This window comes from Camellia sinensis, chromosome 13 (assembly GCF_055761805.1).
Source record: "Camellia sinensis isolate YWXY chromosome 13, ASM5576180v1, whole genome shotgun sequence".
In the NCBI taxonomy this organism is placed as follows: domain Eukaryota; kingdom Viridiplantae; phylum Streptophyta; class Magnoliopsida; order Ericales; family Theaceae; genus Camellia; species Camellia sinensis.
The window spans coordinates 7,113,852-7,140,146 of NC_138973.1; positions in this window are offsets into that span (position 1 = coordinate 7,113,852).

The window sequence follows — 26,295 nt, forward strand, 5'->3', positions numbered from 1 at the left end:
GTCGTGGATGGAGCTCGGTTGTCTTTGAGCACTAGATCCCCTTCTTTTAAATTCTTGGACTTAACCTTCTTGTTGAAAACCCTGGCAATTCTTCGTTGATAACCCTGGACGTGATACAGTGCTTTCAGCCTTCTTTCATCAAAGAGCATAAGTTCTTCGAACCTACTTTGCTGCCAATCTGCCTCAGCTATCTAACACTCAGCCAATATCCGTAATGATGGAACCTCAACTTCGATAGGCAGAACAACCTCCATCCCATAAACCAAGGAATACGGAGTTTCTCCAGTAGAAGTTCGAATTGAAGTTCGGTAGCCCCAAAGAGTAAATGGCAGCTTCTCTGCCAGTCCCGGTAGGTTTTCACCATCTTCTACAGAATGCGCTTGATGTTCTTGTTGGCAGTCTCAACTGCTCTGTTGGTTTGCGGCTGGTATGTAGATGACTTATTAAACGCCACGTTGTACTTCTCCAACAAGTCGATCACCTCCTTCTTGAAGTGGGAACCATTATCCAAAATAATCTCATTCGGAAGCCCGTAGCGACAGATGATGTTGTTCTTGATGAACTTAGCAACATGCGATGCCTTCAACACCGCGTAGGATTGGGCCTCAACGCACTTCGTGAAGTAGTCTATTGCTACCAGAATGTACTCATGCCCATTGGACCCCTTCGGAGTGATAGCTCCAATCACATCAATCCCCCAGGCTGAAAACAGCCATGGCGAAGTCATGTTGTATAGCTTCGACGGCAGAATGTTCATGCGATTTGCATGGATCTGGCATTTGTGGCATCGCTGAACAAAGCCAATACAATCCTCTTCTATGGTGGACCAATAATAACCCTGTCTAAGGATTTTTCGGGCTAGCATCACCCCGTTTATATGCGCTCCACACTCTCCTCCATGGATGGCCTCCATCAGGCACTTAGATTCTTCAGCATCAACACACAGTTTATGCATCCCGAGATGACCCCTTTTGTACAGTTTATCCCGCAGACGATGAACTGAGCAGCCATTCTTCAAATTGCCCTCTTATCTTTGGCATTTGCCCCTGGTGGATATGCCTCCTTTTCCAAGAAGTTCCAGACATCGAAATACCAGGGATTCTTATCTTGTACCTCATCTATAGCAGCAATCAGCTCGTAGGCCGGTACGAATTTCTGTTCAATGATGATCGGACGCATCCGAACTTCGAAAGGAATGTCTATCATAAAAGATAGAGTTGCTAATGAATCAACGAACCTGTTGTTCTCTCTTAACAGATGAGCGAAGTTCAACTTCTCAAATCGAGGAATCAGAACGTCTAAGGTCTGGTAATAGATTCTCATCTTTTCTTCTTTAACTTTCCAATCTCCTTTAGCTTGAGATACAACAAGGTTCGAGTTCCCGATGACATCCAACCATTTTGCCCCTAGTTCTAGAGCTGGTTCTAGTCCAGCAATACATGCCTCATACTCTGCCTCATTATTCGATACTTTGAACCGGAGTTTGAATGCTAAGGGTATGCGGGAATTGTCGGGTGCTATCAGCAACACCCCTATTCCATACCCGTATTGGTTTGACACTCCGTCCAAGTACATCGTCCAAGTCTCTTCTTCGACATACAGAATGGCCTCGTTTGGGAACAACTATTCAACTGCTTCATCCCTTTTAACTGGGTGATCGGCTAGGAACTCCACTACCGCTCTCCTTTTTAATGACTTGCACGTCATGTACTTCAGATCGAATTCGGAAAGCAGAAGGAACCAGCGGGCTAGTCTACCCGTAAGTACCGGTTTCTCAAAGAGATATTTGATGGGATCTAATCTTGAAACCAGTATTACAGAATGAACTAACAGGTAGTGCCGCAGCTTCTTGGTAGCCCATACCAAGGCCAGACAAGCCTCCTCTAGCGGAGTGTAGCGGGTCTCGTAATCCAGCATTTTCTTGCTCAGGCAGTAGATAGCCTTCTCCACTTTGTCTTCAGACTCCTGTGCAAGCATGCAGTCTATTGTAGTTTCAGTTATTGAAAGGTACAGAATCAACGATTTCCCCGGCTCAAGCGGTGACAACACATGTGGGTTTTGTAAATATTGCTTGATCTGTTCAAAAGCAGCTTGGCATCGGCCGTCCCATTGGAACTTTTTTTGCTTTCTTCAGGAGACCAAAGAGTGGTTCACAAGTCAAGGTTAATTTAGTAATAAACCATCTTATGAATTGCACTTTATCCAGAAAGCCTCGCACTTCCTTTTCAGTCCTTGGTGGTGGCATTTCTAAGATGGCCTTGATTTTAGAAGGATCGACCTCGATACCTCTCTGTGTGATCAAGAACCCTAGCATTTTCCCTGCTGCAACACCAATGTGCATTTCTGAGGATTCAGCCGCAACCGATACTTTCTGATCCGTTGAAAGAATTTCTGCAAGGCGGTGTAGTGGCCCTCTTTTTCCTTGGACTTGACAATCATGTCGTCCACATATACCTCGACCTCTTTATGGATTATGTCGTGCAAAATTGTGGTCGCAGCCCGTTGATACGTAGCTCCAACATTCTTCAGCCCAAACGGCATCGTCCTATAACAATAGGTTCCCCACGGGGTGGTGAAAGCAGTCTTCTCCCGGTCTTCGGGTGCCATAAAATCTGATTGTAGCCTGAAAATCCATCTATGAATGAGAGCAACGCATGCCCAGCAGTAAAATCCACTAATTCGTCAATATGCGGCAGAGGAAAGTCGTCCTTCGGACTGGCTTTGTTCAAATCCTTGAAGTCCACACATACCTAAATTCTGTCATCCTTCTTCGGCACCGGAACTATGTTGGCCAACCAAGTTGGGTATTCAGATACCAGCAGGAACCCTGCTTCAATTTGCTTGGTGACCTCTTCTTTGATCTTCAGAGCCCAGTTCGAACAGATCCTTCGGAGCTTCTGCTTAACAGGTCGGGCCTCTGGGTCTAGAGGGATCCGATGCTATACAATCTTAGGATCGGTTCCAGGCATGTCTTCGTAGGACCACGTGAAAACATCTTTGAAATCTTTTAATAAAGTGACTAAGCGCTCACGCTCCTCCGAAGACAACGTGGACCCGATCTGGACCAACCGCGGGTCCTTCTTAGTACCAACATTAATTGTGGTGATTTCATCAACCAAGGGTCTTACAAACCTCTCATGCTTTTGATCAAGCAAATATTGTAAAACCGGAGGAATTTCTTCCTCGTCGTTTTCATCAAAATTTTGAAAATCCTGATTAATGCAATAAATTAAAGGCACAGAAAAGTACTCAAAAGCCACAACCGTACCATTCTCATTAATAACATCCAGATCGCCTGATTCCTCTGTTATAACAGACTCAAACAAAAAAGAAAAAGACGACCTAGACAGGACGGTGGCACCCGGGCTGTCACCCCCAAGAATACCGGACTCAGACTCAGACGAGCTGGAACCTGATTCTGACTTCACAGACTCAGTGGAATCAGATTTCGGCTCACTACCTGACTCGGTGTTGCTCGATAAAAAGCCCTCCTCGTATTGCCAGACGAGGGAGGGTGCGATGGATGCATCGAGAATGTTTGAAGATGGGCTCACAGCCGCTTCATTCCCGATCATGGAGACTGAGAAGTTATCCCCCAAGCACTCTTGTACGATCTGAGGATCTGAGAGTAGACAAGCCAGTGCTATCCCCATTTCAATCTTTATGCTCTCGGAATCCTCCTCCTTGCACTGCTCAGCCTCAGTTGGTGGGTCTGTCTGCTCTTCGGCAACGTCATCCCTGGACAATTGCAAGTCAAAGAAAATATCAAACCTCGGCAAGCGCCGCCTCTCTGCATTTAGCCATGGCTCTGGGAAATCGCAGAACGGGAAGTCTTTCCCCTTCTGGACAAAGCGTCCGTTTAGGGTCCCCTGGATAGGACGGTGCATCAACTCATAATGCTTCCCGGTCTGCTTGGCTTTGGCTCTTTCGGCCATCTCTTTTGCCTTTCTCGCCCAATCCTCTTTGGTAAGCAGATAACCTAAGCCAAAGGTATATGGGTCGTGCGGCACTTCGGCTGATACTGCAATGCCCTTCCGGCCACTTCGCCCTAATCCCATCACGGGGATGTGTTGGAGCTTGTTCATAAGGTAGACAGACTGTGCACTGACGTATAACCCCTCATCAACAGCCAGCAAGTTTTGTACAACTCGGGCCTCAGCTAGGGTAAATCCTGATAAGAACACATCCTCCGCGCCATGCTCAATTTCCAGAATTGGTGTAGAATCCTCTAGTGACGGATGTATTGACGAATTTCCAAAAACTATAGTCACCCCCTTCCCGTGGAGGTACTTCAACATCTGGTGCAGGGTGGAAGAGACCGCCTTCACTTGGTGCAGCCACGGCCGCCCTAGGAGTAGATTGAAGATTGCGAGAACGTCTAAGACATTAAAGTCAATATCCTGTTATCCTGGACCAACCTGAGTCTGAATCTACACAGTCTCCATCACCTCTCTGCTAGTATTATCGTAGGCCCGTATTACCTGGGCAGTTGGCACAAAATCCGCGAGCTTCAACCCGATAGCATATGCCGTCCTCGATGGACACACGCTGATAACAGATCCTGTGTTAACAAGAACCACAGGTATCCATTTTGCTCTACATTCCACAGAGATGTAGAGAGGTTTGTTATGATCCGAGCACTCAGGCGACAGCTCCTTGTCGGTGAAGGTCAATGTCGGGAAAGCTCCTCCTGGAAAAACCAGCCCTACCAGTTGTTTGGGCGTGGTATCAATTGAAAGTTATGCCTTGTCTATGGCAAAAAGGACAGCTTGCCTGTGAACTCTTGAAGCCATAAGCAGTCCCCAGATGGAGATGTCTGCTTGAATTTTCTTAAGCTGTTTCAGTACAACCTCCTCCTCGAGCAGTTTTTCCTTCTACCTCTCCGTTTCTTTGTCCTTTCCGGACGCCTCTGGTTGATCTAAATGTGGGGGCTTGAAATACCGCCCACTTCTAGTCATGTGGTCAACCTCTTCAATATACCAGGTATCATCGGGTTGATTGTGCCCCTAATCTTCATCAGTGTGGGCAAGACGTAAGTCATCGTCTTCCCACCACATTTCGTCGGCCACCTACAGGCAGCTATCCGATTTCATTGCAACTATTCCTGTGCGCACAACACATTCCGTTCTTGTGCTCACAACACATTCAGTCTCCGTAGGGCCTTTGGTCTTTCTAGCCCTCTCCAGATCTTCGATCTTTTCCTGCTCAAACTGCTTTAGTATAGCCTGCTATTCAGTATCTTCTGTATTCAAACTGCCCAGATCCCGAGTGAAATTCTTAGCACTGGCGCTCTCTGACGGTTTCTCCTGATTCCCGGCCATTCCGGCCACTGCTGATATCCTCGTTCCTGACGATCCTTGTTCTAGCTGAGGCTGCTCAACAACATCTGGCTGGTCGTCGAGCCACCCAATATTCTCTGCTGACCCATCCAAGTTGAACCAGTTGACAGTCACGTCCTCTGAGTCCTACTCTTCAAAGAACTACAGATTTGCGATGTCTTTTTCCAGCTCTGCCAGGTCATCTAATGCCTGATTAGGTCCATCCTCCCGAACTACACACATCTCTGCCCCAACTGGCAATTCTACTCTCGGCTTAAACTGATCCGTTGATGTGATATAACCGCTCGGGTTGCACTCAAAGCTCGCAGACCCCTCAGGCTCTGAATCATCATGCCCCTCTGCCCCTAAAGTCATCCCAATTCTATCTTTGATAGTCACCACCACCGGTTCAGATTGGGTTTGAGAGGAGCTTAACATGCACAAGTCCGTGCTGTCTGGGATGAACACCTCCGGCTTGGGTAGGTGAGAGAGAGTGATATATATACTAGGGTCGTATGACACAACCCTAGTTTGGATCAGGTTGATGCGTTTAGGTGGTAGAGCTTGGTTATGTGGTGGGAGAGGGTTGGTTGTGACATTTGGTTTTTCTGGAGGCGCGATCACCCTATTGTCAATGAGATCCTGTATCTCGTGACGTAATCTAAAGCATTGGTCGGTGTCATGACCATGCTGTTGGTGAAAGGCACAGTATTTGGTTGGGTTATCGGAGGGAGAAAATTTGTCTGGTAATGGTCGCGGCTCCAGGGGCTTCAAGTGCCCTTTCCTAATCAAAACCCCCAAAGCTTTGGACAGAGACATATATAGTAGAGTGATGGTTCTCTGGCCTTGGGGTGAATATTTGGTTGTTTGTGAGCTACTTCCGGACGCACCGGTGATGGGTGTAGCTGTAAGGGTTTGTGAAGTAGTGGTGGTGGTGACCATGCCCACATCTGAAGTTCTGGCAGCTGCAGCATTACTCATGCCTGCATTCATACTACGAAAAAATGCCCTCTTGGGCTACTCTCTCTCATGATCAATGAGACCCTGCTTCATGGCGTCCTCAATCTGCACCCCGATCTCATATAAATCTGCAAAGGTGGAAAGGGATAGGACGATCATCTTTTGCATCAGCTTAGGTTAGAGGTTGCGCACAACCATCCAAATCTGATCCTTGTCGACCGGCCTGATGGTCATCATCGAAGCCTTGGCCGTCCAACGGGTTACAAAGTCAGAGAAGCTCTCATTTGGCTCCTGTCTAGTTGTCTCAAGATCATGAGTTGTGATCTCGATCTGCGTGTGTAGGAGTATTAAGCTACAAAGACCTCAGCCATTTCCTCCCAGCTTCTTTTGATTGAGTCCTCCAGCTTTGCGTACCAAATAGCCGCAACACCCGACAGGGTCCGGCCAAAGAGGGAAAGCTTCTGCAATCTGGAGAGGCCCATCGGCCTTAGGATATCTGAAAACAACCGCAGATGGACCATGGGGTCCCCAGAACCGTCAAAACGGTCTATGTGCGGCATCTTAAACCGGTCCGGCAAAGTTACGGCCAAATCGGTGTATCCATCCTCTATGTCAAGTATGGAATTAACACCTTGAGCCTTCTTGAATAACTTTTCTAGTTTGCTCACTTTTAGCGCTGTGGGATCTACCTCGAACTCAAACGGTGTGTCCACAAGATTTGTCGGCGCTTTGAACAATTAAGGTAGGATTGGGGGTGGAACTGGCCCCGTTGGGATGTCTGTATTTTCCTGGACATTTGCAGTCTTCCCGGGTGTTGGAACCCTAGGTGGAGGAGGGGGTGGGTGCGAAGCAGATGCTCTGGCTTGCTGTGGTTGTTGCTGTTGTAGCCTGGCAATTAACTTTGCCTGTTGGGCCACTACTTCTGCTTGACGTGCAGCAACTTCTACCTGGCGGGCAGCATCCCGCTGCATAGCCTGCATAGTTTCTTGAAGCTGACGCATCATCTCTTCCATGCTGGCCATAAGATGTTGGTCTAACTAAATAACCGGTATATCTCTCTCTGCGGTCGATACGGGAACCTTAATCAGACTACTCACTGGTGAGGTGGACAAGGACTACTGATCTGGTAACCGCTGTACTGATGCACTGCGCCTAACTGACCTCCATCTAATAACCGGGGGTAATGAATGGAACACTGGTTGTCCATCTATCAGATGCTTGGATCGATGAAGTCTGCGACCTCTGGTCCAGAGTGCTCGAGGAATATCTGTCTGGTCGGAAGCAATTGTGCTAAACTACCTTGCAAAAAGATAAATAAAGCATAATAAGGAAATAAACAACCAGAAAAAAGGACAGCATAACGGCTTAAATAAAGACAACACACAGTTGGCATGACAACACACAGACGGTATTTGTAAGCCGAACACACTGTTCTCAAACACTGATCACTGTACTCAAATCACTGCCCCAAATCCGATACCCTCAAGTAAAACTGATTCCTCAAATACTGATGTCCACAGACTTGATACCCATAGCAAACAAGTGAGAGCCAAAACACCCTTATGGAGGGGTAGGGTTTCCCTGTCCTATTTTGTCAGGAACTAGGATTTCACTACGAACGCAGCAGTTTCAAACAACCTATAATCGGGTAAGCAACCTGTCCTAGTTTGGAATAGTCACTATGGATTCCGATATGCACTAGGTCGAATGGTCAAAAAGGGTGTCCCGGTAAAAATCGGGGTTTGTGTTCCTGTCATGGCAGAGCCCGAAACTGGTCAGCTTTATGGCACGCTTCTCAAAGCAAGCCTCCGGCAAACCGTTCAGGAATAACATACGGCAAACACGGTGTCCTAGGCGTACCAATGCACATACAATGCAAAGAAACACATAAGTGTAGTCAAAACAAGATATCATGAGTTCGAGTCAAGTTCTCTAATTCCCCAGCAAAGTCGCCAAAAACTGTAGACCGCCTCGAACTTCGCTCTGCATGCGAGGGCACGAATCGTTGTTCTTTAGCTACTACAGTTCAGACTCATGTCATGGTTCTGAATCTAATCTCACAAAGTGCAATGTGAGACCAATAAATCACCAAAGAGTCCAAATCCGACAAATCATTTTGAAAAATCGATTTTAATCAAAAAGCACCAAACATGGACTGCTTTGCTAGATTTCAGAGTCGCCACCTAAATATTTTGTTTTTGAGAAATTTAGGAAACCCTGACTTGTGCCTAAGGCCACGTGTCCATCATCACCAAAATTACCTCGGCTCGGGAACTTGGATATGAGAGGGAAAGGTCATGCAATGAGCACCCCCGCTCGCCCGATCAAAGATCGGCCTTTACTAACATGAGATGTTGTTTTTGAAAACACATGTGTTTTTATTCGGGTTATTAACCTAGAATTACTATGTGATGCGCACAACATACAAGTATAGACTAGATCGCCTAAGTTGGAACAAAACATTTCATGTTCGTTTGTTTGAAAACGGTTTGAAGATTGCTACTCGCAAGTAGGCTAAGTCGTGGTTTTGCCACCCTCGAGTAGGCTTTAGAAAACATGATTTGCCACTTCACGTGGGCTTAAAACTCGTATTTCGATGAATTGTTCCAATTCAAGCAATCCAACCTTCATCCATAGGCATTCATGCAGTTAATCACTTAAGCACATAGCCTCATGGTAAGCATGCTATCATGGCAGTCACTTACACACATGCAAGGATGCTAAAGTATAAACACTCACAGTGTACTCCAAGCCAAAAAAGAAGCTAGTTAGCAATCAATGCATGATCCTAGCAACGTTAAGATGCCTAATGCAACGCATGCAAAATGCAACTAAAAATAGGCTCGGCTATTCTAAGATGTCATATGAATGCAACAATTGATACATATATTCAAATTAGAATTGAAATACAATGCAGTTTGTATGATGCGCCGAGCCCAGTGCATGCAAAACAGATGAATGATGCACGCCTGCATAGCATAAGGATGCTTATTGTAATATGCCCTAAAACTAACCATCGAATGCGGTTAAGTAAAAGGGAGAAAGAAATCGGGGTTGGAAGGCATGCATCACACACACACACGCGCTTATTACAACAATACGCCCTCTCGATGGATGGTCTGAATAATAAGCTAACTAGCTAGTTTAAGCTAATTAAACTAATTATTACACAACGAGGCTAATTAACTAACAAGTTAACTAACTAGTTATTACAACACAAATTGAATAGCTAAGTACATTAACTACTTAAGTACAAAAACAAAGCATTATCTAGCTAAGTAAAGCAAATAGAAGGGGGCCTCGGAGCGAGAAGCACATGCATGTTCGGTCACCTCGTTCAGAAATCCATCGCGATGCCCTAACTTGCCTCTATTTTCAATTATTCTCAGAACCTTGCACCAAGCTCCAGATAGCTTCTACTCCACCATGGGCACCTCCAGGAAGGCTGCCGACCAGTTATTGGTAGCGTAGGCCACCTGCCGGCAACCTAACTTTACTGTAGACCAGAAAAAGTGGTTGGCCAGCCACTTTTACTGGTCTGCCGACCACTTTTTGCTGCACTTCTCCAGTTTGCTGCAACAGAGAACAAGAAGGGGCATGGCAGTGTATTTGCAAGACATGTGTGCACAATCACCTTCCCTATCATTTCATGATCTCAAGGGCGTGCGGTTCTCGACTCTCGGGCCACCAATCGCGCATCTCGATGCATGATGGCTAAAGAGGCAAGATTGCACAATTTAATGTAAATGAATACACAAAAAACACATAAAGCCTTAACCTCTATCATGCATGATCAAGAGGGTCAGCGACCGCGAATTGAGGCATGTCTCATCACTTCAAGTATGAAACATCCCTCGTTTCTCGTGTTTGGATTAACACCTTATCCAAACACAATGCAACACAAGTATGCCAAATACAATGCAATGCAACATGAGCATGTAACAACACGTAAACCAAAAAGCATGCAACAACATGCAAATCACATGATCAACTTATCTATGCTAATGGCATGCAAAGAATGCTAATGCAACATGAGCATGCAAACACAATGCAATGCAACATAAGCATGCAAACAACCATGCAACATGAGCATACTAGAACATGCAAACAACATGCTATATGGACTTAAACCGAATATGGAAAGACCTCAATCATGCCCAAAACAGTGGCCAGAATGCTGAAAGATGGCAAGAAATGCAAGACATGCATGCACATGCATTGGCTCATCAAGTAGGCCTAAGAACATAACCCTCAAAAGTGCTCAAGGAGTGACAAATGTGGAAGTGTAACAACACTATATGCACTTAAATCAGGTATGAAATGATGCCAAATCATCCAATCAACACGAGCATGGCATGCTAGGGTCCTTAAAGCATAAAGCTACCAAAGAGGACTACACAAGAGGCATACAATGCATGGCACAAATGAAAGAACCAACCATGGACAGAGCTCAAATAGGTCAAGACAATGGCCAAAACATGCTGAGATGAGGGCTCAAAATGTCTAAGCATGCATGCATACACACTAGGCCATAAACAAGGCAGCAATGCACAACCCTTAGAGGCACTCAAAGGGTGAAATAAGTAGGAGCATGACAATGCTATATGCTTTGAAATATCATGTTAAATGATGCCAAATCATCCTAACAACATAAGCATGGCATGCTAGAAGGCTCAAAGCTTGAAACTAGCATAGGCACTTGCACTATAGCTGTGCAATACATGAAGCATATGGCTAAGGCAACCCAAAACATTCCTAGAGCATGTCAAAATGATGCCAAACATGCATGGAACAAAGCCAAAACAAGCTAGCATGAAGGCATGAAACATGGAGTATGCAAGGCCAAAAGGGAGGATTACACTACACCTACTAACACCAAGCATGAGATGGCTTCGCCAACAAAAATTAGAGTTATATCATGGCAAAATAACCCCAAAAACACACTGAAATGATAGCTCACAAGCTTAGGCATGAAGGCATACACAATGGCTTATGTTTAAGGCATAAAGCACAAACTCTCCAATGCATTGAAAGAGTGACAGATGTGAGGGCATGGCAATGAAACATGCTCTGAAATCACATATTAAATGATGCCAAATCATGAAAATAGCTTAAGCAAAGCATGCTAGTGGCTTGGAAACTCAAGGCTAGTGAGCTAGAATGCATTATGGCTATACAAAGCATGACATGCATGACCAAAACAGCATAAATCAGAGCTTAATCATGCTAAAACATGACCAAAAGCTTGCTAAAGTTAAGCCAAAACATGCAAGAATGATGGTCCAAACACATGATGTACATTAGGCTATTGAATGGAATTGCACTACAAGTGCATGGAGCATGCACGGGGCTATCAAACCAACCCAAAACAGATCTGAGGCATGGCAAAACAACATCAAAAATATGCTGAGATATAGCCAAAACATGCTAGAAAGACATGCTCAAACATGTGGCATACAAGACCTCAAAACACAAGTTTTACCACTGAAAATCCATTGGATTTCAGTGGTTAAAAGGCCAAGAGAAAGTGATCTCAAGGGTCTAAAGTGATAGTGTAAAACAAAGCCAAACAAGGCACAAGAGGAGGTAGACCACCCCTAACACAAAAGAGACCTTAAACAAACATTATAAGCATGCAAAATCTGAACTTTTTGTAGTAGAAAGTTAGGCCTAAAACAACATGAAAATAGGGCCAAAAGCTTAATTAAAAACAAGGGTTTAAGAGGTTAGAAGCTCACCCTTGTAGAACAACTTTAGAGCAACAACTCTAGCAGCTTTTTTGGATCAAAACCAGTCCAAAAACTCCAAAACCAACCTTAAGATATCTCAGCAACAAAAGGGTGGTGTTTAAGTGTGTGTTTGTGTGCAAAAGTGTGATGAAAATGCACTTTCAAGCACAAATATAGAGCAAGGAAGAAAATATAGAGACAAAGATGTATGTATAGCTCAAAGGAGTATTTTTCTGAACCTAAGGTAAGAGGGGGAAGGTTCTCTTTTATAGAGAACCAAAGTTCAAGCTTATTGAACGAGCTTAAGGCCTAAAGCCATCCCTGTGTATGGAGGATGGTTTCTGTGCCCTCCAGCTGTTACAGCTGGCACCAAAAGATCTTCAGAAAGGTGCTGGAAAGCTGTCGACCACTTGAAATGGTCAGCCAGTGTCACGACCCAAACCCGCCCCTATGCGTTTAAGCATCGCAACCGGTCAGTAATCCGTGATTACCAAAGGCCTGCTTAACAATAGAGACAATAATACAGAGTACAGGGGCTAGCGGAAGCCAAAACAGTAAATAAAGATGTCCAATGAGTTGTGATATTCTGTATGCAAAAAGACTTTCCTGAACATACGCACATTCATTACCAAAACATATTTACAACATATACACAAACATCCAGGTTAGGGACTGTAGATACGCCATTTTTGACCGCCCTTAAGACTTGGGCACTACTAATGGTTTACTTGGTGGAGAAATGTGTGCAGGGCAAAAGTTCAGAGGAGAGAGACAAATCTCAACTTCATACCCTTTTTGGACCAAAACAATCTTGATCAAAATATTTTAGACCTTGAAACCCTCTCTTTCAAGATGTTTTGAAAATAAAGTTTCTACGATGTTCCGATACTCGCATTTTGTTAAATGTCGCGCTTTTCGGTAAACTGAGCAAGGACAAAGTGGAAATGAATGAAAGAGAGATGAAATCTTTGAAAAATCTTTCAAAACACTTTGTTTAGGGGTTTGGAGTTGAAGAAAAAAGGAAAGGAGAGAAGAAAACTAGTTTGAAAGAAGTTCGGCATGAATCCGGGTAGGACCAAAACTACGCGGCTTCACCAAAATAGGCATAACTTTTTACACAGTTAGAATTTTGATGCAAGGCTGCCACCATTGGAAAGACTACTTCCGGGGCTTCAATTTGAACACAAGAATGACCTGAAAAGGAGTCCAGATGAAGGAGTTATTCCTGAAAAGGAGTCTAGTAAAAGTGGCAGGCCGACCACTTTAACTGGTCGGCGGTCTTCCTGCATATTCTACAAGTGTTGTGGATGCCAGCTGTGCTAGCTGGAGTGCACAGATTGCATCCTCCATACACGTGTATGGAGGGATTGCATCTAGCTTCAAACTTCTTCAACAAGCTTGATGCTTGTTTCTCTATAAGAGGAAAGGCTCTCTCTCTTGTCTCAGGTTCTGAAGTTGGCTGAGGGTGATAGATACATCTCCTTCTCTATATTTTTCTCTCCCTCTATATTTTGTGCCTTAAAGAGTGTTATTCCTTCATTTGTGCACACAACCTCCTAGCCAAACACTCTTACCTTGTTGCTGAGTTGCTGGAGGGTCTTATGGGAGTTCAAAAGTTGGTTTTGGCTCAGGAAACCTGCTGCTTTTGCAGTGCTTCAAGGGCAACCCCTTTTCTCCTCTTTAAGCTTTGTTTTTAGTTACTCTCTTATCTATATTTGCATGCTGATTTGAGCTTAACTTTCTACTAGAAAAAGTTTTGTTTTTCAGTCCTTGTGATGTTTGTTTAAGGTCATTTTTGCATTTGGGGAGGTCCACCCCCTCTTAGGCCTTGTTAGGCCTTGTTTTGAGCCATCCCTTTTGGCTCTTGTTCTAACCTTTTCATGACCTTTCTACCACTAAAATCCAGTGGATTTTCAGTGGTAGGAATGTGATTTTGAGGCCTCAAATCGGAGGGGGGTGACCCCCTCTCTTTTGGTTTTGTTTGCTTGAGTTTTTGGCCTATCAAAAGAGCATGTGTCCCTTTACTTTTGAGGCTTGATTCAGGCCCTTTTTTTGTGACTTTACGACCTGCCTTGACTCTATCCATGGCTGGTTTGGTCATCTTGTGCATGCTTCTTGTATGTGCAGTGTAATCCCATTTGTGGCTCATCAAAGTAGCATGTCTTTCTAGCATGTTTTGGCTCCATTTCAGTAGATTTTTGGTCATCATTTGACATGTCATGACTCTATTTTTGACTGATTTGGTAGTCCTTTGCATGCTCCATGTACTTGTAGAACAAATCTTGCTTACTAGTCTTGTGTGCATGATGTTTTGGCTCATCATTCTAGCATGTTTTGACTCCACTCCAGCACATTTTTGACTTTGATTTAACATGGTTGAGGTCTGATTTAATTGGTTTTGGTCATGCATGTTTGGTTTTGCATAGCTATAGTGCATTTGGCTTTGCTAGCCTTGCACTATGGGACCCCTAGCATGGCATATTTGAGCCTCTTGCATGGCATGGCATCATTTGGTAAGTAATTTCAGACCATAAACTTCTACCATGCTCTCATGTTTATCACTCTTTCATTGTGTGTAAGAGCTGTGCCCTCATGTCTTGTTTGTGGCTAATTCGGGAGCCTATCTTCCTTGCTATCTTTGTTACGAGCCTAGCATGTTTTTGCTACCATATTGACCTTCATTAGGTCTGTTTTGAGTGCTTTAGGTCATTTAAGCATTGCTTGGTATGGTTGTAGTGTAAAGCCCTAGACTAGCTTTGTATTTCAAGTCTCTTGGCATGCTTTATTTGAGCTATTTGCATGATATGGCTTCACTTTGCATGTAATTTCAGAGCATATAGACTTGTCATGCTCCCACTTTTGTCACCCCTTGAGTGCCCCTAAGGGTTGTGTTCTTGTTGCCTAGCTTGTGGACCAATATGTGTGCATGTGTGTCTTGCCTTTTGGTGCCTTAGTCTTGGTGTTATGGCCACTGATTTGGGCATGACTGAGGTCAGTCCATTTTGGTTTAAGTTCATCGAGCATTTTATATGCCATGTGGTTCATTGCGTTGTGTATGCCATGTCCATTTGCATTGTGTATGCTAGTTGTTGTTCATATTGTTACATGCTTGTGTTGCCTTGCATTGTGTATGAATGCATTAGCATTGTGCATGCCATTAGCCTTGTTAGGTTGTTCATGTTGCATTGCATATTTGCATGCTTGTGTTACATTGCATTTTTGCATATCCCTTGTTACGTAGCGTTGTGCATGCCATGTTATGTGTTGCATTGTGTTTGGAATAGGAGTTAGTCCGAACACGGGAAACGAGGGACGTTTCATACTTGAAGTGATGAAACGTGCCTCAATTCTCGGTCACCGACACTCTTGACTATACATGATGGAGTTCTAGGCTTTAGGTGTTTGTATGTGCATTCATTCCATATTGAATTGCGCAATTCGGCCCCTCGGCCATCATGCATCGAGATGAGCAATTGGTGACCCAAGGGTCGAGACCTACACTTCCTTGAGCTTATGTAATGATAGGGAGGGTGGTCGCGCATACATGTGTTGCAAATACTTTGCTATGCCCCTTTCTTGCCCTCTGTTACAGAAAACCAGAAACCAGCAGCAAAAACTGGTCGGCCGACTAGATAAAGTGGTTGGCCGACCACTTTTTCTGGTTTTCACCACAAAAACTGGTTGGCCGGTGGTCTCCAAGGCCAATATCTGGTCGGCAGCATCCCTACAGGTTCCCTTGGTGGAGTTTCAGCCTTCTGGAGCTTTGTGCAGTGTTCTGAGATCAATTGTAAACAGAGACAAGTCGAGGCGTCGCGAGGGATTACTGAACAAGGCGACTCAAGCATGCATGCATCCTTTGTCATCCAAAGCAGAGCTGAGGCAGCCTACATTATATAGTTTATATGCTTATTTAATTGCTAACTTAGCTAATTTGTTAATTAGTTAGAGTTGTGCAATAATTGGCTGTAGTTCGTTATTCATTTCGTTGTATAATAACTAGTTTAATTATATTAGCTTAGATTAGTTAGTTAGCTTGTTATTCGGACCCTCCGTCAAGAGGGCGAATTTTATAATAAGTGTGCATATGTGTGTTGCATGTCTTCCAACCCCCACTTCTTTCTCCCTTTTATTTACCAGCTTGCGATGGTTAGTTTTAAGGCACGTTTTAATTAGCATCCTTATGTTCGCATGTTTGCATTCATTCATATGTCTTGCGTGCACCGGGCTCGGCACATCATACTAACTGCATTGTATTTCAATACCGATTTGAATACATGATTATCAAGTTGCATTTCACATGACATCTTAGAATAGCCGAGCCTATTTCTAGTTGCATTTTGCATGTGTTGCATTAGCCATCTTAACATAAACTAGGATCATGCATTGATTACTAACTAGTTTTCTGTTTTGGCTCGGAGTACTCGGTGAGTGTTTATGCTTTAGAATCCTTGCATATGTGTGAGCGACTGCCATGATAGCATGCTTGCCATGAGGCTAACTGCTTATGTGATATAACTGCCTGAATGCCTGTGGGTGAAGGTTAGATTGCTTGAATTGGAACAATTCATTGAAATGCGAGTTTTAAGCCCACTTGAGAGTGGCAAAATCATGCTTTCTAAGCCCACCTGAGGGTGGCAAATCCACGTCTTAGCCTACTTGCGAGTAGCACCTTCAAACCATTTTCAAACAAACAAACATGAGATGCTTTGTTCCAATTTAGGCGATCTAGTCTATACTTGTATACTGTGCGCATCACATAGTAATTCTAGGCTAATAAACCGGAATAAGAATGCATGTGTTTTCAAAAACAAGATATCATGTTAGTAAAGGCCGATCTTTGATCGGCGAGCGGGGATGCTCATTGCATGACCTTCCCTTCTCGTACCCAAGTTCCCGAGCCGAGACAACTTTGGTGATGATGGACACATAGCCTTAGGCACGAGTCAGGGTTTCCTAAATTTCCCAAAATAAAATATTTAGGTGGCGACTCTGTATCTGGCAAAGCAGTCCATGTTTGGAACTTCTTTATAAAAATCAGTTTTCCAAAACAATTTGCCGGATTTGGACTCTTTGGTGATTTATCGGTCTTGCATTGCACTTTGCGAGATTAGATTCAAAACCGTGACATTTGAGTCCGAACTGTAGTAGTGAGCCCAATGAACAAAACGGGATTTTCCCGGGACGTTCGGGCGCGTCTACAGGAACCAAATCCCTTCACCATAACTGTACAGTCTAGTCTTATTCAGTCAGTACAAAACAGAGACAAAAAGGGTGAGTCTAAAACACCCTAAAGACAACCTTAGCTTGAAACGACTTGGAACCTCGTAGTGAGGCACAATGGTTGGCTTGATAAAACGAGAGCTAACCCGACGCTCCTAGCTCCGGTCCGGTGCCTGGACACCTACATATATATAAACAGTGAGCTAAAGCCCAGTGAATAACTTTTGTGTAAAGAGGTTAAGAATGAATGTCCTTTCAGTAATTAAACAGCCATATCAGTTAATTAGAAACCATAGCAGTCATATGTGGTACATCCAATAGCAAAACAATACAGTAGGTTTTAACAGACCGAACAGTCAGTTGATAGCCATCATAACAGTAAACAGTAGTGGTTTCAATATTGGAACCAACAGAGATCTCTGTAGCAGTAGCAGTAGCAATACAGTAACAGTAATTTGCTGTGGATGCCACGAATACAGTTCACAAATAGGACAAACATTCATTCAGTAAGAAATATCTTTTCAGAAAGCAGTACAGTTGATCATTCAGAAAATATTCATGATTGAATATATCTTTACAACATTGTTACTCACAGAGTTCTGGGCTACAGACAAGCTAATAAGCGTCCCCGGATGCCAACCCTACACAGTAATAGAACGAGCACACGCTAAGTTACACACTAGGAAATCAATAACTTAGCCCCTTAACTCGACTTGGTGTGGTTCTACATCAATATCCTCAATAAGATGCCTTAAACATGACCTAGGAATGCCTAGGATGGAAAGAGGATGCAAAGATGTACTGTAAAACACTTTTCAAATTTGCTGAAACAGGGGTCCACGCTCGAGCGTGTCTTTCTACGCTCGAATGGACATGCAGACAAAAGAGCTCCGCTCGAGCATGACTTTCCCTGCTCGAGCGGACTGCAAATTCAAGAAAATTACTAGATGTGCGATTTTCACGCTCGATGGGCGCTCAACCTACTTTCAAACGTGAGACTCAGGTCCTCGCTCGAGCGTGAATTCCCTCGCTCGAGCGGACTACAAAACACATGAACTTCTGGGCATATGCATTTCACGCTCGATCGTGACTTTCCACGCTCGAGCGGAAGTACATGTACTCAGAGTGTACGCTCGAGCGTGAAGTCCCCCGTTCGAGTGTGGATCCAAAATCTGAAATTTCCAGATTGATCCTCAAGTTCAAAACTCAACTTTTAAAGCTTCAAATTCGATCTCCTTGGGCTAATTTTCTGGAAAACTCTTGGAAACTCATAGTACAACATGTTTTTTGAAGATCATTTGTAAAATCAAGCCCAAGGGTAAGCCAATTGAACACAAAAATTAAGTGTAAGCATGAAGAACAATGCAAGATCATACATGCATGAGTTCTCATGAACTCTAGTGTTCCAAAACAAGATCAAATGCAATATTGAGCTCAAAATCATGATGAATTCATGGATCAAAACAAAGATATGAACATGCATATGGGAATTCCATGAAAAACAACCTTAAATTCCAAAATAAGGACATGCATGCATGAATTCACTCTCAACTCAACACTTTAAACTGATTCTTGACTTTAAACTCCAAATTTCCATGATCCATGCAAGATACAACTTAAATTCACAAATGAGAGGATGAAATCTCTACCTTAGGTCTTGAATTCAAGGTATACAAGCTCAATTATGCAATCTCTCTTCAATCCCTCTAATTCTCCAAGCCAAATTCTCAATGAAACCAATATACTCTCACTCTCCCTCTCTTTCTCGGTTTGGTCTCAAAAGATGAAATGAATGATATAATAAACTTGAATAAAGTAGGAAATGGATGGTCTAGAGTCAAGCCACTAAGTGGTAATTATGTAAATAATCAAACTAATGTAAATCAACATTATTTAATCTAATTTAATCATCCCAAATCAAATTTTAATTAAACCTATCATAAAATCACATAAATTCTAATAAGCATATAACACTAATCAATTTCTGGTTCGGTCACCGATAAGACCTTCAATTCGCAATTCAAGGTTAAAACAGGAACAGATTATTTAATGAGTAACAGATAGAAATGCAATTAAACAACATACTCATGCATTCAGTTCAAAATTTCAGTCTGATCAATTACAGAGATTAGCACTAATCAGAGGTAAGGGTTGTTACAATCATGCTTAATCAGAGGTAAGGGTTGTTACAGCTAGCTTCTTGTAGTGGTCGGTCGACCACCACAAGTGGTCTGCCAGGAAAGAAAGTGGTCGATAGGGGGAGAGGAGTGGTCTGCACACTGAAAGCAAGCCAATGGTGTGGTGGCCGACAACTTTTGATGGTCCAAAGACCAAGAAGACCAATTGGGCGACCAAAAAACTGGCTAGCGGGAAGAAAAGTGGTTTTCAGGGAGAAAAACTGGTCTCCCACCCTTATTCCACCCTCTAAGCAAGGAAAACAAGGTTTGTGCCAAAAACAAACCAAAAAGGATGAAAGATGAAAGTCCGGGGGTCAAGGCGCGTAGCCGGAAGCCTCGAAAACTTGTCTACGGGCACAGAAAGCGGTCTACGAAGGAAAAGTAGTCTACGACTACAAAAAGTGGTCTACAAGACCATAGTGTCCCTCTAGGCAGAGGCAACAAAGCATGGTTAAAAAACCATGCCAAAAGGAGAACGTTAAGCATTCCCGAGACAAGGCGCGCGGCCGAAAGCTCCGAAAATCGAAAACTAGTCTCCAAGTAGGAAAAGTGGTCTACGACCACAAAAAGGTAGTCTACAGACCTCTCCCTCCCTCCAGGGAAGGAAAAACAAGGCTTGGTGTGCAAACCGAGCCAAAACATAAAGAGTTCAGAGGCCCGGAGGCAAGGCACTCAGCCGAAAACTCCAAAAACTCGAAACAAGCACGAACATGCACAATCATCGAACGCTCAATCGATGACGTCTGAGTCTTAAGGTCGGTCAAAAATGGGGTGTCTACACTTGGCTAACCAGGCTAATGCAATGAAATCGGGGGAGGCAAGGACAATAATGGTTGATTATTTGTCAGGCCCAAGTGTGGAACCACTAATCACACAGTACAAAACAATGTGTGTGGAGATGAGACCAAGCTAGATGGATGCAATAGTAATATTCCTTTTGAGATGGGAAATTTCCAGATGATCGCAAAGAAGCACACAAGACCGAACTGAAGTCGGCTAGGTTTAGTCTGACAACAGAAGGACATCCCTACAGAAGGTCTTTTACTGGTCCCCTTTTGAGATGTGTGCATCATTCACAAGTTGAAGAATTTTTGTATGAACTACATGAAGAAGTATGTGGAAGCCATGCTGGGGGCAGATCACTTGCTCATAAGGCCATTACTCAGGGGTACTGGTGGAATTACATGCAGAAGGATGCTGAAGCCTATGTCAGAAAGTGCGAAAAGTATCAAAGGTTTGCTCCTTTAATACGTCAACCAGCAACAAATTTAAACCCAGTGTCCAGCTGTAGACGCGCCCGCGTGGGGGGCCCTCGCTACAATTCGAACTCGATTTGTGTCACGGTTCTTAATCTGAACCAAAGAGTCTAAATTCGGCAAATCGTTTGAGAAACAGATGTTTTAAAAGAAGTGCCAAACATGGATTGCTTTGCTAGATACAGAGTCGCCACCTAAATATTTTATTTTTTGGGGAATTTAGGAAACCCCGACTCGGTGCCAAAGGCCACGTGTCCGTCATCACCAAAGTTGCCTTGGCTCGGGAACTTGGGTACGATCGGGGAAGGTCAGCTATGAGCACCCCCTCTCGCCCGATCCGAAGATCGGCCTCTACTAACCGTGATATCCGCTTTTGAAAACGTTATGTGTTCTTATTCCGTTTATTATCCTAGAATTACTATGTTATGCGCACAGCACACAAGTATAGACTAGATTGCCTAATTTGGAAATAAGCATTGCATATCCGTTTGTCTTGAAAAACACTTTGGAATTTGCTACTCGCAAGTAGGCTAAAATACGGATTTCAACGAGTTTTTCCAACTCAAACAATCCGACCTTCACCCACAGGCATCCAAACAGTTTATCACATAAGCATCTAGCCACATGGTAAACATGCTGTCATGATAGCATTCACACACATGCGAGGATGCTAAAGCATAAATACTTACCGAGTACTCCGAGCCAAAACAATAAACTAGTTAGCCAACATGCATGGTCCTAGTTCATGTCAAATTGACTAATGCAACACATACAGGATGCAATTAGAGTAGGCTCGGCTAACCTAAGCATGGCATGTGAAATGCAGTCAATTGATGCACATATCCAATTTGGAATTGAAGTACAAATGCAGTTAGCATGATGTACCGAGCCCGGTGCGTGCGAGACAAATGCATGGATGCTCGCATGCATAGCATAAGGTATGCTGATTTAAACATGACCTATTACTAACCATCAAAGCAGGTAAGTAAAAGGGAGAAAGAAGTGGGGGTTGGAAGACATGCACACACTCACCCACACTTATTACAAATTCGCCCTCGCTCGGAGGGACCGAAAGAATAATACAAATTAACTACCTCGCAAGCTAATTAATTATTACAAATCACCTAATTAATTAACAAATTAACTAAGCATAAGAAAAGCAATAAAAGGGGCCTCGGGAAGAGGGTTCGATGCGCGCGTGCTCGGGTCTTGCTCGGAAGTGCACTACCATGCATAGGCTGCCTCTGTTTTCCCTGCTCTGCCTCCTTGAAGACTTCCAAAGTCTCAGAATTGCTTCCCTGGACATTGGGAGACACCACCGGCTGAGTAGAATGGCCACCGGCAGTGGTATGTGATCACCGGCTGTTGGTGAAGCTATCGGCCCAGGAAGGATTGCCGGTCGGCACTGGACACCGCCGGTCGGCAGAAAGTTCCTGCAGAATCTGCAATTGACAGCAGCAGAGGGCAAGGCATAGCATGGCAATGCAATTCAAGCAATGTATGCACCAATCATGTCCCTTATCATGTTAGTGACTCGAAGGGATATGCTCCTTGGTTCTCGGACCATCAATCGCGCATTTTCATGCGTGATGGCCCAAGGGACCAAGTGTGCACATTTTGATGTCAAATGAAATGCAATGCACGCAATCAAACCAAGAGGCTTCTACCTCCATCATGACTTGGTCCAGAGGTAGAGCATGCATGCCAATGCAATGCAACCCTAATCATGTGAGCTAGCATGCGACATGAGCATACAAGCAAGTGATGCACACTAGGTACATAAACTAAGCAAACAAGCATACAAGCATGCCACAACTATGCAAACTACTTAGAGCATGCAAGATGTGATCTAATCATGCAACATGCTAGTAATTTGACCAAGGGAATGCATGCCAAATGCAAATGATTTCAAGCATGCAACACATGCAACCAAAGCATGCAAACATGGGATAATGTAACAACACTTGAATGGCATACAAGGGATGGACTTACACTAATTGGACGGCTCTAAGTTAGGTCCAAAACAGTGGCCAAAGTTTAAGAAGATGGGACCAAACACACAAACACACATGCGCATGTTAAGGCCTAAACATGCAAGCATCAAGGGGCATCTTTCAAGCACACTTAAAAGGGAATAATCATGGACATGGGGCATGCATTAAGCTCTGAAAATCATGCAAGAACATGGTGTCAAACCAAGCAAACAAGATAGGCTAAACATGCAACAAATGGCCCAAGCATTCAAGGCAAGCTAATGAAGTATTGAACTACACTTAGCAAGACCAAACATGGCATGAATTTAATGACCAAAAACAGAGTTTTAGCACATAAAACAAAGCCCAAAAGACCACTTAGATGGCATCTAAATGGCTTGAATTCAAAAGTATGTACAAATGCACTTTCAAGGAGCATACCACACAAGCTCATAAGTCATCAAAGAGGCATCCAAGGCAAGCATATAAGCATGCTAAGGGGACTGAAATGATGCTATAAACGGTGGCGAATCATTAAAACAAAGCAAGTAATGCATGTTACACACTCGCACACTTAAGGCCAACAAGCCGGAATGCAAAGGGGCTATGCCAAACACATCATGGCCGACCAAAATGACTAAGGACAGACCTTTAGCATGGCAAAATAAGCACAAAAGCTTCACAAAGCTAGACCTAAAACATGCTTGAACAATGGTTTACAACCTAAGGCATGTTAAGGCCTAAACATGGCATTACAAGGTAGGTATGCTAAGCATGCATAGTGTACCAAAACCAACTAAAAACAGAGGCATATTATGACATAATAAGCACAAAAATCAGCTAAGGCATGGTCAACATGAAGCTTAGCTAGGTGCTCCCTCAAGAGGCCACAAATGATCCTTTTCAAGGACAACAAGGAGAGGGGGTGGCCCTCTCTTCCCTAGGACCTCAAGGCACCATCCTCACCTCTAAAATCCCTCAAGATTTCAGTGGTGAGGAGGCCCAAACACCAAGGTCCCGGAGCTCACTCAAAATAGCACAAAATGGGGCCTCTCAAGGCCTAAGAGGGGTCAAACACCACCAAACCACAAAACACTCTAAACAAACTATTTAGAGGGCTTAAAAAAAGAACTTTTTATATTATACACTAAGCTCAAAAATAGTTCTAAGATAGGAAAAAATAGTATGCAAAAATGGGGAATAAAGGAGTAAGATTGCTACCCTTGAAGACCCTCGTCACAAATGAAGCTCCAGCAGCTTCTTAAGCTCCAAACCAGCTCCAAAACTCTGAAAACAATCCCTTAGAACCTCAATAGCCAAGGCAAGGTGTAATGGTAGGTGTTTGTGTGCAATACTATGAACAAATACACCTAGAACACTCAAGAGAGAGAGATATAGAGATAGAATATGTATAAGTCCTAACCCTAGAACCAGAGCTTCTAACAATGTCTTTCCTCTCTAAAAATGTCTCACCCTAAGCAAGGGAGATGGGAGCTCCTCTTATAGAGGAGCCAATCTTGTAAAGCTTACAAGGTAAGCTAACAAGAAGGCCATCCCTTCATACACGTGTATGGAGGGGAACAAAATGCCATACAGCTGTATTAAAATATCTGCAAAAGCAGATGAACAGTAGTCAGCTCCTCAAAAATGCCATTTTGACAAAATGGACTGTCGACCGGCAACAAAGAATGCCGACCGGCAATAAACATTGCCGATGGCAACAAAACACCAGCCGGTGGCCTCTGGCCATGGCCGGTGATGTGTGGGGATGCCTCACAAGGCATTCCCTGCCCCTCCAAGGCAAAACACAAGTGTTTGGCGCAAAACCAGACACTAAACAGTCGAGTTCGGAGATCCTGAGGCAAGGCGCGTAGCCGAGACCTCCGGGAACTCCAAACGAACACAAACATGGATGATCACCGGGTGTTCAAACGGTGACGTCCAAGTCTTGAGGACGGTCAAAAATGGGGTGTCTACAGTTGCCCCTCTTTGACAGAACTCGAAAGTCATAACAATGACGGGAGTGAATGTCAAAGTCCAGAGACGACCCATTTTTGACAAGGCCGAAGACTCAGACAAACCTGCAAGACAAACAAGATATGCGCCCGAAGGCAGGGGCAAAATTCAAGACAATGCACAGAGCCGGACATAACTTATGATCATGCAAAGAAAGCTGTAATGAAGCATACATGCGACAATTTTAAGCTAGCATACACCAAACTACATTACAATGCAGAAAGGATGTAAGAGAATTATGCAATTCTCGATACGTCTCACTCGGGGGATACAATACCTGTGCGGCTCGTCTGGTTGCACCAACCTCAAATGAACCGTACATACAATATCGTGCCTGCAAAGAAAACAAACTTAACAGGTACGATGTTATTAGCAACATGCATGACAATGCAAAAATGGATGCAAAAGGATATGCAATATATACAAAACAATGTATAGGAAATGCAAATGAAAATGCAATGTAATTGAAACAATGCAAACTATATGCAAAGCAATTGAATCATGATCCAATCATGAGCGGTTCGAAACCACACCTATGTCAAATAGATTGATGGAGGTAACAAGTCCGTCTACCATAGAACGGTCCACTGAACTATGAGTAATGTAGACGGACACAAGAACAAGTATTGGGGGGGATTGACACAAGTGGGGAAACGACCCGCTGGGGAAAGGACAATGATCCTAATACTGGATGCAAAAATTACACTACAATGTAATGTATGATGAAAATGCTGGGGAAATGGCAATGGATATGGCACGCGGGCCAAACCAAATCTTGCCTAGGTAAAGCATGTACGCATACAAGCCATGTTTAACATAGAACGGTCTACTGAACTATGCTTCGACACGAGAAGTATGGGCACATACTAGACCAAGCTCAACATAGAAAGGCGCAAGCCATAGATGGAAGGTGATGCAATGAATACATGCAATCTAACATGCAATGGAAATGGATACAATGGATATGGCCTGCGGGCCAAACCAAATCTTGCCTAGGAAGGGCATGTACATGTACAAGCCGTGTCTAACATAGAACGGTCTACTGAACTATGTTTCGACATGAAAAGTATGGGCACATACCAGACCAAGCTCAATCATGGAAAGGCGCGAGCCATAGGCGGAGGTGATGCAGTAAATGCATGCAAGCTATAATGCAATATATACTATATTCTAATGATGCATGACAATGCAACTATTTACGATGATGCATGACAATGCATGTTTTTTTGTTTTTTTTTATTTTTGAAATGCAAATGCATGATGATGCATGATGCATGGAATGCGCGGCAACACGTGGCTTTAGACACATGACAATGTAAATGGACTGTGCACATCAATGCACTAAAGGTCTTGCACCTTCCGAGGATTTAAGGTCTCCTAGACTGAACAAAATTCTCGATATGTCTCACTCGGAGTATACCATACCTGTCCGGTTCGTCTAGTTGCACCAGCCTTAAATGAACCGTACATACAATATCGTGCCTTCAAAGAAAACAAACTTAACAGGTACAATATGATTAACAACATGCATATTAATGTACTTGAAAATGCGTGACAATGCAAAGCAAGTGGGAAGCATAACAATGCTATGAAGGCACAGACATGTAAGTGGAGCACGCGGTCTACGCAGGCAACGAAATTGTTCA